Source organism: Delphinus delphis, chromosome 3, assembly GCF_949987515.2.
Source record: "Delphinus delphis chromosome 3, mDelDel1.2, whole genome shotgun sequence".
In the NCBI taxonomy this organism is placed as follows: Eukaryota; Metazoa; Chordata; class Mammalia; order Artiodactyla; family Delphinidae; genus Delphinus; species Delphinus delphis.
Window position 1 is genome coordinate 13,632,626 of NC_082685.1, and position 8,241 is coordinate 13,640,866.

The following is an 8,241-nucleotide window of genomic DNA, read 5'->3' on the forward strand; positions in this document are numbered from 1 at the left end:
TTCCTTGTTGAATGGTACCTTTTTGCTCTGAGTTGACCTTGGTGAGTCACTTCCCCTTGGGAGTCTATTTCCTCATTAGCACATGGAAGTGCTGAGAATACTCCCTGCCCCACAGACACAAAATGGGTCACTCTGTATTGAGTATTAAAGGGCTTGGCATACGTTGACTATGCGATGACAACCTCAGTGACCTTGGTTCATTGTCCTGGCTCCTTTAAGTGCCCCCACTTACAGATGGGGACATTGAGGCTCAGCATAAAGCAGGAGTGTCTATGAACATGTACGAATCCAACCGTTTTACTTGTTGCACTGACTTGTGGGCCATAGAGTATTTACTAAGCACCTACTGTATGCAGGGTGCAGGGGACATAGCCATGGCCAAGCCAGCCCTTCTTTTATGATATTAATACATGAGGAAGTGATTTGTTTAGTCGCAACTGCGACAAATGCTGTTGAAGAAGGAGGGATCCCTGGCAGGGGAGGGACCTGACCAGCCTGGGGACATCCTGAAGGATGAAGGGAAATCACCTGGGCAGAGCCCCAGGGGACAGGCATTCTAGGCAGAGGGCACAGCAAGTGCAAAGGCCCTGAGGTGGGCACAAATTTAGGTTATCAAAGGGAGAGAGAGGAGGCGGTGTGGTTGGAGAAGTGGAGGAGGAGGGAGATACAGGCAGGGTTGCCAGATGATGGTGGGGGAGGAACAGGAAATGGGGCAGACCACAAAGCAGCTCTTATGTTGCAGGTGAGGCGCAATGGGGAGCCATGGACGGTGTGTGAGCAGGGGAAGGACAAGATTGAGTTACGCTTTGAAGAAGTCCCCCGGGGGCCACTGAAGGGGAAAACGCGATCAGGGCAGGAGTTAGAGGCCAGGGCAGCAACCAAGAAGAAGAATTTGGGGACCTGGATAGGGGCTGGCTGGCGGGGTACAGGGACGTGGGTGAGTTCAGCAAATAAGGTGAAGGGAGTCATCAATATTTAGAGCCTGGGACTTCCCTGGCGGTCCAGTGGTTAAGACTCCGCACTTCCACTGCAGGCAGCACGGGTTCGACCCCTGGTTGGGGAACTAAGATCCCATATGCAGTGTGGCGTGGCCAAAAAAAGAGAAAAAACATTTAGAGCCCGGATGTGGGGGACAGAGAAGGATGGACCAGGGAGAACAAAATGTGAGCAGTCTCTGAGCCTTTCACAAGGGGCCGTTATGGGGCAGCAGGTGACCCAGGTGTGGTGTCTGGGCGAGAGCCTTCGGGACACGATGCCATGTAAACCAGGAAGATCCATCAGGCATGTGACGGATGAACACATCCATATATTGCTTGCATGTGGCAGGGCCCCGTCCATGCTCCTCCCTACAGACAGTAGTGCCACGGCGTACAGAGTCACAGCAGTGATGTCCGGGCTGACTCTCAGGGCCCATCACCCAGTCCCCCCACTGCAATACCGGCCAATCCTGCTCGGGGCTGTCTGCCCTCCATGCACTGTTGCAACTTCACCATCACTCAGAGCCTGCTTCCTGCAGCGCACACAGCAAAACCACTAGTTTTCGTTGGCTGCAACCCCAAAGCCTCCCCCCGGGGTGCTCTCAATCTCCTTCTCCTCCCGCCCCATGTCCACTGCCCCCTTTCCTCCACTCTTGCCACCCCAGCCTCTTCACAGCTCCTTCAGACACCCGGGCTCAGCCCTGCCACAGCACCTTTGCACCTGCCTTTCCTTCCACCTAGGACGCCCCTCTCTCCCGCTCTTCCCCCTGGTTCTCCTTGATCTTCAGGTTTCCGCCCAACATCATCTCCTTAGAGACGCCCCAACCTCCCAGCTAAAACACCCCACCCCGGCTCTGCTTTCCTCTGCTGCTCTCACCACCCTTAGACAAAACTGCTCACTTCCCTCCTGTCCATCTCCCCAGCCTGCCTGGAGCTCCAGAGGTGGGGCCCAGCATCTTGGCCCTCACAGCTGTGTCCCCAGTTGGTGCTCACTGCTGTTTGTTGCATCAGGAAAAATGCTAACGATGACTCACATATTGGCTATTTCCTTGTGCCTCACTTCAGGCTAACCCCGTTCTAGGCAGCAGCTGCCGCCGTCCCCTACCCGGGACCTTGGGGATGCAGATGATTCAGTCCTGAGGAGTCAGCAAGCGCATCCTTGGAGCCAAGGGGGCAGGACCAAGAGGCACTGAATATTCCTGACTCCGAACACTCCTAATGTGCTCAAAGGGCCAGATATTCACGGCACTAAAATATTCAGGATGCATTTAATGAGCAAGAAGCACTGAATATTAGTGAAGTGCTGAATATTCATGACCTGTTAAATATGCAGGAGGCACCCAGCATTTATAATATATGAAATACTTATAAGGCAACAATGAATAGTGGCAAGGCACGTTTGTGACGCATGAATGAATATGCATATTATCACAATGAATATGATATGAATGAGGCACTAAACAGCCCTGAAGAGACACCGTCACTGAATAGTCATGATTCGTTGCATATATATACACACAGTACTAAATATTAATAACCCGCTGAATATTAATGAGACACTAGATGTACGGAAGGGGCTGACCCCTTGGCAGAATTAATTAGGGACCCCCGCTGGTGACAGGGCTCTAGTCCCCCAGCCTCTGCCTACACCCCCAAGCGACAGTCAAGGTCTGTCAAGGACCCAGGCACGTATGGCTCCAGGCACCTCTGTCCCCCTCACCTCCCCTGGGGAGGCCAGGAAGGCAGAGAAGCTGAGACACATGGGGAAGTGAGAATGTCACACAATCCAGGTGGCGAGGCCCTACCCGTTAGCACCCTTGGGGGGCCTGGACCAGCCCCCGCCCCGTCCCCACCCTGCATTATTTCACGGACAGTGGGGGCTTGCCTGACACTGACTTGGAGGCCTCCATCACATCAAGGCGATTCCCCACACGATGCTCCCAATTTCCAGATGAGGAAACTGAGGCTTGGAGAGGGTGAATCTTGGGTCCCTCTCCAGGCCTGTCAGACACACACCCATGCGACCCCCTCCTTACCCCAGCTCCGGGGGCCCCCCAGGCCTGGGTGCTCCCAAACAGCCCAGTCACTGGGGCTCAGTTCCTGAAGCAGGAACGTGAGGGCGGCTCGTTCCCCGCCCTCACCCAGCAGCCGTGAGGACCAAGAGAGCCGATCCTCCTAAGACAGCCACCGTGGCCCCCGGGGAAGGAAGGCCCGACCCGGCTACTGGTCATCTGTGGACTCGGGGGAGGTAGCTGCCCCCCGCCCGCTCCAGGCCTCAGCAGCCTCATCTGCGAGGCTGCCTGGCGTCAGCTGCCCGCTCACGGTTCACCCCCCGCAGGTGCTAAATAAATACGAGCTCCACCGGGGCTTAAGTTGCTCCTTCGCTCCCCACCGACGCTCCGCTGGGATCTGGATAGGGATGGGGGCCTGGAACATTCTGGGGCTGCCACAAGGAGACGTGAGGGGTGGGGGGCGGTGACAGGAGAACCTCATTTGTGTGTATAACCCCCTGAGCCCTGGGAAAGGCTAGAGGACTCAGCGGTCACCTTTTCTGCAAGTCACACATATATGAAGTACCAACAAGGACGCTATCAGTATCGGCGGCAGCAGCTACCGCTATCACTTGCACGCTGGTCACCGCTCTGAGCTGAACGCCCTGGTCTAGGTTCTGGGCACCCAACCAAGTTGATGGAGACAAACCACCATGTGTGGGGAGCCAATGGGCTAATGGGGAACAGAGGCAGCGAAGGAGACAATTTTCCAGAAAAGGGTAAGTCCCAGGAATGAAGACCCAAGGACGGGAGCCAGGGGTGCTTGCAGGAGAGGGTGCCAACCACTGGCCTGTGGATGGGCCCCCGTGGAGGTCCCCTGTTCCAGTCCCCAAGGGGGGCAAGGTAGGCACAGAGAAGGCACCCACCTACCAGAGACCAGGTTGCTGGAATTTGAACACTGACGAGCTGGACCTGTGGGCGATCCCTCTCCGGTTCATACCAGTTTGGCCTTCCAGTAATGACGGGCTGGTCCCTTTTTACAAGGACCATGAGTTGCTTTTGTAAACAGGACAAAAAAAGAAGAGAAAGCCCAGTAAAGATAATTCGTAAGAGAGCCTCATTATGGGCCAACTCTGCGTACCATGTGTGTAAGTGGGTTTTATGCAAATATACGTCCAACATTCACTCTGGTGAACCCCTGGGCGTGGAAGAAAGGGTGGGAGGGGGCAGGGTGACACACACACACTTTAGACCCTTGAGTCCTCTGTTTCCAGGTCCCAGGGCTCCTAATGGATGACTCATTGGATAAGCCTGCCCTCCCCCACTGCAGGAACTGCCCGGGGTACCTAGGATGGGTCCAGGAAGGATTCTGAGGCTGGACATAGGCCCCTGATTAAATGCCAGCCCTGCCCCCAGCTGAGCCTCAAACGGCATCTCTGGGCTCATTTCCTAGATGGGGAAACTGAGGCTAGGGAGGCAGGCTGTGCATCGCAGTTCAACCTCAGAATCTTCCCATGATCCAGGGCTGATGTGCAAATTGAACCTCTGGGAACCTTCTGGAGGACCTCCACACCTGGTCAGGGCCCTCATCCAGGCTTTGTCAGACAATTTCTTTCATGCAAAGATAAATATCACCAATGAGCCACATAATCAGGGTTAGAGTTAACATGCGATATCCTGCATGCAGCCTTTCCACCATCAGCTCATCGACACTCCACACTTGCGCTGGGAGGTAGGGCTATGTTAGCCTTATTTTTATTGATGGGGAAACTGAGACACAGAGAGGTCAAGGAACCCATTCAAGGGAGGTCAAGTGGTAGCCCAATCCCTGCCTTTAACCACCACCCGGTGGGACCTCCTGTAGTCTGCTATCTTGGTAGTGAGCTCCCCTATCATGGGGGGCAATCAAGCTGAGCCAGACTCCCATCAGGTGGAGGGACCACAATGGGCATCCTCCCTGGCTCATGGGGGGTGGGGGGCAAGTTATTGCCCCACTCTGGGCCTCAGAGGCTGTTGGCAGGAAGAGAAGATGCTCAGTGACGTCTTATCTCCTCCTCCTGGGCTAACCCAGCCCAGCCCCAGGGTCCCTGGGCCAACAGGCTTGTCTGGATTCCCCAAGCTCTGGCCTGGAGCAGAGAAGCTCTAAGGCCCCTTCTCAGTTCCCCCACACCCAGAGTACCTGGCAGGAATCACTCTCTGCACCCTGGGGGCGAGGGAGAGGGGAAGGGAGGGTGTCCAGGCTGGGCTGGGCAAACATGAACTGCTCACCTAGGCTGCTAAGAGGTGGGGGCCCAGTGACCTGATGCAGGGGCCACACCTCTTCCTCTGGACTCTTCAGCCCTGTCTGTCATGGTGGCCACCTTGGGAACTGAAAGGGCAGTGGGAGAAAGTGGTAGCCCCAGGGCCAGCCCCAAATCCAGCAAACTTCCTCTGGGCCCTGAATTCCAGATCTGGACAACAGGGAGGCCCTGGCCCCAGGGGGTGGGAGGCGAGGGGAGGGGGGGAGGGTGAGGGGGGAGGGGAGGGAGAGGGGGGACGGGAGGGCTGGCATAGAGGGTTTGGGGGGAGGGGGATGGGTCCTCAGTTTCCCCATCTGAAAAGTGGCCATGATAAAAAAATCTGACCCAGAGGGAAAGTTGGTCGAGAACCTGGAAAGGTGGCTAATGACGTAACTGTAATATACTTACGGTGATGGCTGACATTCTGTGGGCCCCACTGAGTGGCCATTGCACTTACTGACTTATTTCAGCTTCACCACAGTTCCGTATCATGAGCCCCAGTGGACACAGCAAAACTGAGGCTCAGAGACCTACAATCACTCACCTGGGGTCTTTCAGTGACCAGAAGCGCCCCCACCATAAGAGCTTCCACTGCCTAACACCTCAGGCATCCTCATGGAAGCCAGGTCATTTTGCTACCTCCCAGAGGGGACACTGAGGTGCATTCAGAGACCAGGAGCAACCAAAAGCAAACAACACAGCCAGGCACTGGCTGAGCAGGGACCGGAATGGATCCCAGAGGAAACTGTGAACTGGGGTGCCCAGGCTGGAACCTGGTCCGGCGCCTGGCAGCGCTGGGGTTCAGCAGTGGTTCCCTCAAGCAACAATAATAAACCCAACCTGGGACCCCGGGTGCTGCTCCTGCCTATACGCTCTCAATCAGTATGCTAACAACCTCAACAATAACGATAACAGTAACAGTAACGGCCAGCGCATACAAAGTACCCTCCACTCCTGGGTTCGGACCCCACCCTATCCTAGGAGGAGGATGGGAGATGGGGGTCCAGGGTTGCTTCACTGTGTCCACGACTGCGACGGGACATTGTCCAGGATCAGGGATGCCACAGGTCCACATGGCTTCGGTCTCCCCCCATTCCCCAGGCGTGGGTGAGGCTTCCTTCCCGGCCAAGACTGAGCCGGCCTTGGGCCGCAGGAGAATACTATTACCGATGGGTGAAGGCAACAGGGTTATTGAGACCCGGGGCTCCAGGATCTCCCCGCCTCTTCAGGGTAAACACGGCAGATACCCGACCCCAGGGACCTGCAGGGGCTTCCCTAGAGCCCCAACTCCGCCCCCCACCAGGGTTCCGTTAGATCCTCTGGGGCCCCCAGTACTCACCCCCAGACAGCCGTCCAGCCTCCGACCTCTATCCCTGCTCCTCTTGGCTCGCCCTCGCCCTTCCCGGCTTCGCTGCTTCCTGCCTGCCTTCCGCCGTAGCCCCCACTCCCAGCTGGGCCGTTTCTGCAGGGCCCAGTACAAGTTCTCCTGCCGGCCCCTCCCTTCGTCCCTCCCCGGCCCCGCCCCTTCCCCTCCGCTGACCGCAGGGCACCACCCAGGCCGCTTCTAGCCTCCCCCGCGCCTATTCCGGCTCGTGACCCCACTTGAGTCCTGCCCACAGTCAGGAAGTGAGCTCCCCGCGGCTGGAGGTGTGCAAACAGCGCCTTTTTCGGCACAGGGCCCCGGGCAGGGTTGGTCCAACGTGTGTTCGATGAAGAAATGATTAAAAGAGGGGCAGGAAAAAAAAAAGAGGGGCAGGGAGGCAAGTTGAACCCAGTGGCTCTTCAAGAGGTTAGAATGTTTCAGAACCCGATAAGCTATCCTGAGACCCCAGACGTCTGGATGCCGCGAGCTGGCATTTTCAGAAGTCAGATTGGAAGATTCTTGGGATGGGGGCTGGTGAAGATTCGAACCCTGCTGTGTGCTGCGTGAGTCTCTAGAAGTTTCTGGTGTTGACACGTTAGAGTTGGGAGCTCTGGGGAGGGGTAAGATCCAGGTCCACAGGTGTGAGCCAGGTGATGGTTCAAGTCATCCCCTGTTTCCTCTCCCATCGTGATTTCTTCCCGTGGAGGAAAAGGGGCAGGTTCTGGCTGTGCCTCAGTTTCCTCGTCTGTAAAGTGGAGGAACTAAACCCCGGTTCCTCTAGCTGGGACAGGTCTGGGGGACAAGGTCAGCACAGAGCAACTAGATGATGTACACTACAGCGGTTGAAGGGCGATTACATTAAATGTCTGCATCAAATGGGGGCATTCAGGCCTCAGAGGCTCTGACTCATACACTTTCTTGCGGCGGCAAACCCTTGAACTTTGGAGCCCATTGACGTTTCCTGGGCTTAAGGTCTTCTCCTATCCTACGGGGTCCCCTTGGGTTTCCTGCGTTCATGAGCCCCATAAAAGGGCCAGAATCAAACACCGGATCTGGTGGGCGTGGCTCCGCCCATCTACCGCCACATCAGGCAAGGGCCCCTTCCTGTGTCATCTCCCGGGGAACGTGAGGGCCCTGGGAGCTGGGTCACACCCAGCCCTGCTTGCAACGTGGAAACTGAGATCTGCCCGGTCAGAAGTTTGAGTCTGCTATACTGCCAGGGTGGCTTCAAAAGCGTCAGGAGGGCTTCCCTGGTGGCACAGTGGTTGAGAGTCCGCCTGCCGATGCAGGGGACGTGGGTTCGTGCCCCAGTCCGGGAAGATCCCACATGCCACCCGTGAGCCGTGGCCGCTGAGCCTGCGCGTCCGGAGGAGCCTGTGCTCTGCAACGGGAGAGGCCACAACAGTGAGAGGCCCGCGGGCTGGAGGGAGGTGGGGAATGGGGAGTGACAGCTATTGAGAATGGGTTTCCTTTTGGGGTGATGGGAATGTTCTGGAACTAGATAGAGGGGATGGTTGACAACATTGTGATTGGGCCACTGAATTGTTTACTTCAAATAATTAATTTTCTATTATGTGAATGTCACCTCAATTAAAAAATTATCTCAATTAGGCCATTCACCTACTGGGGGT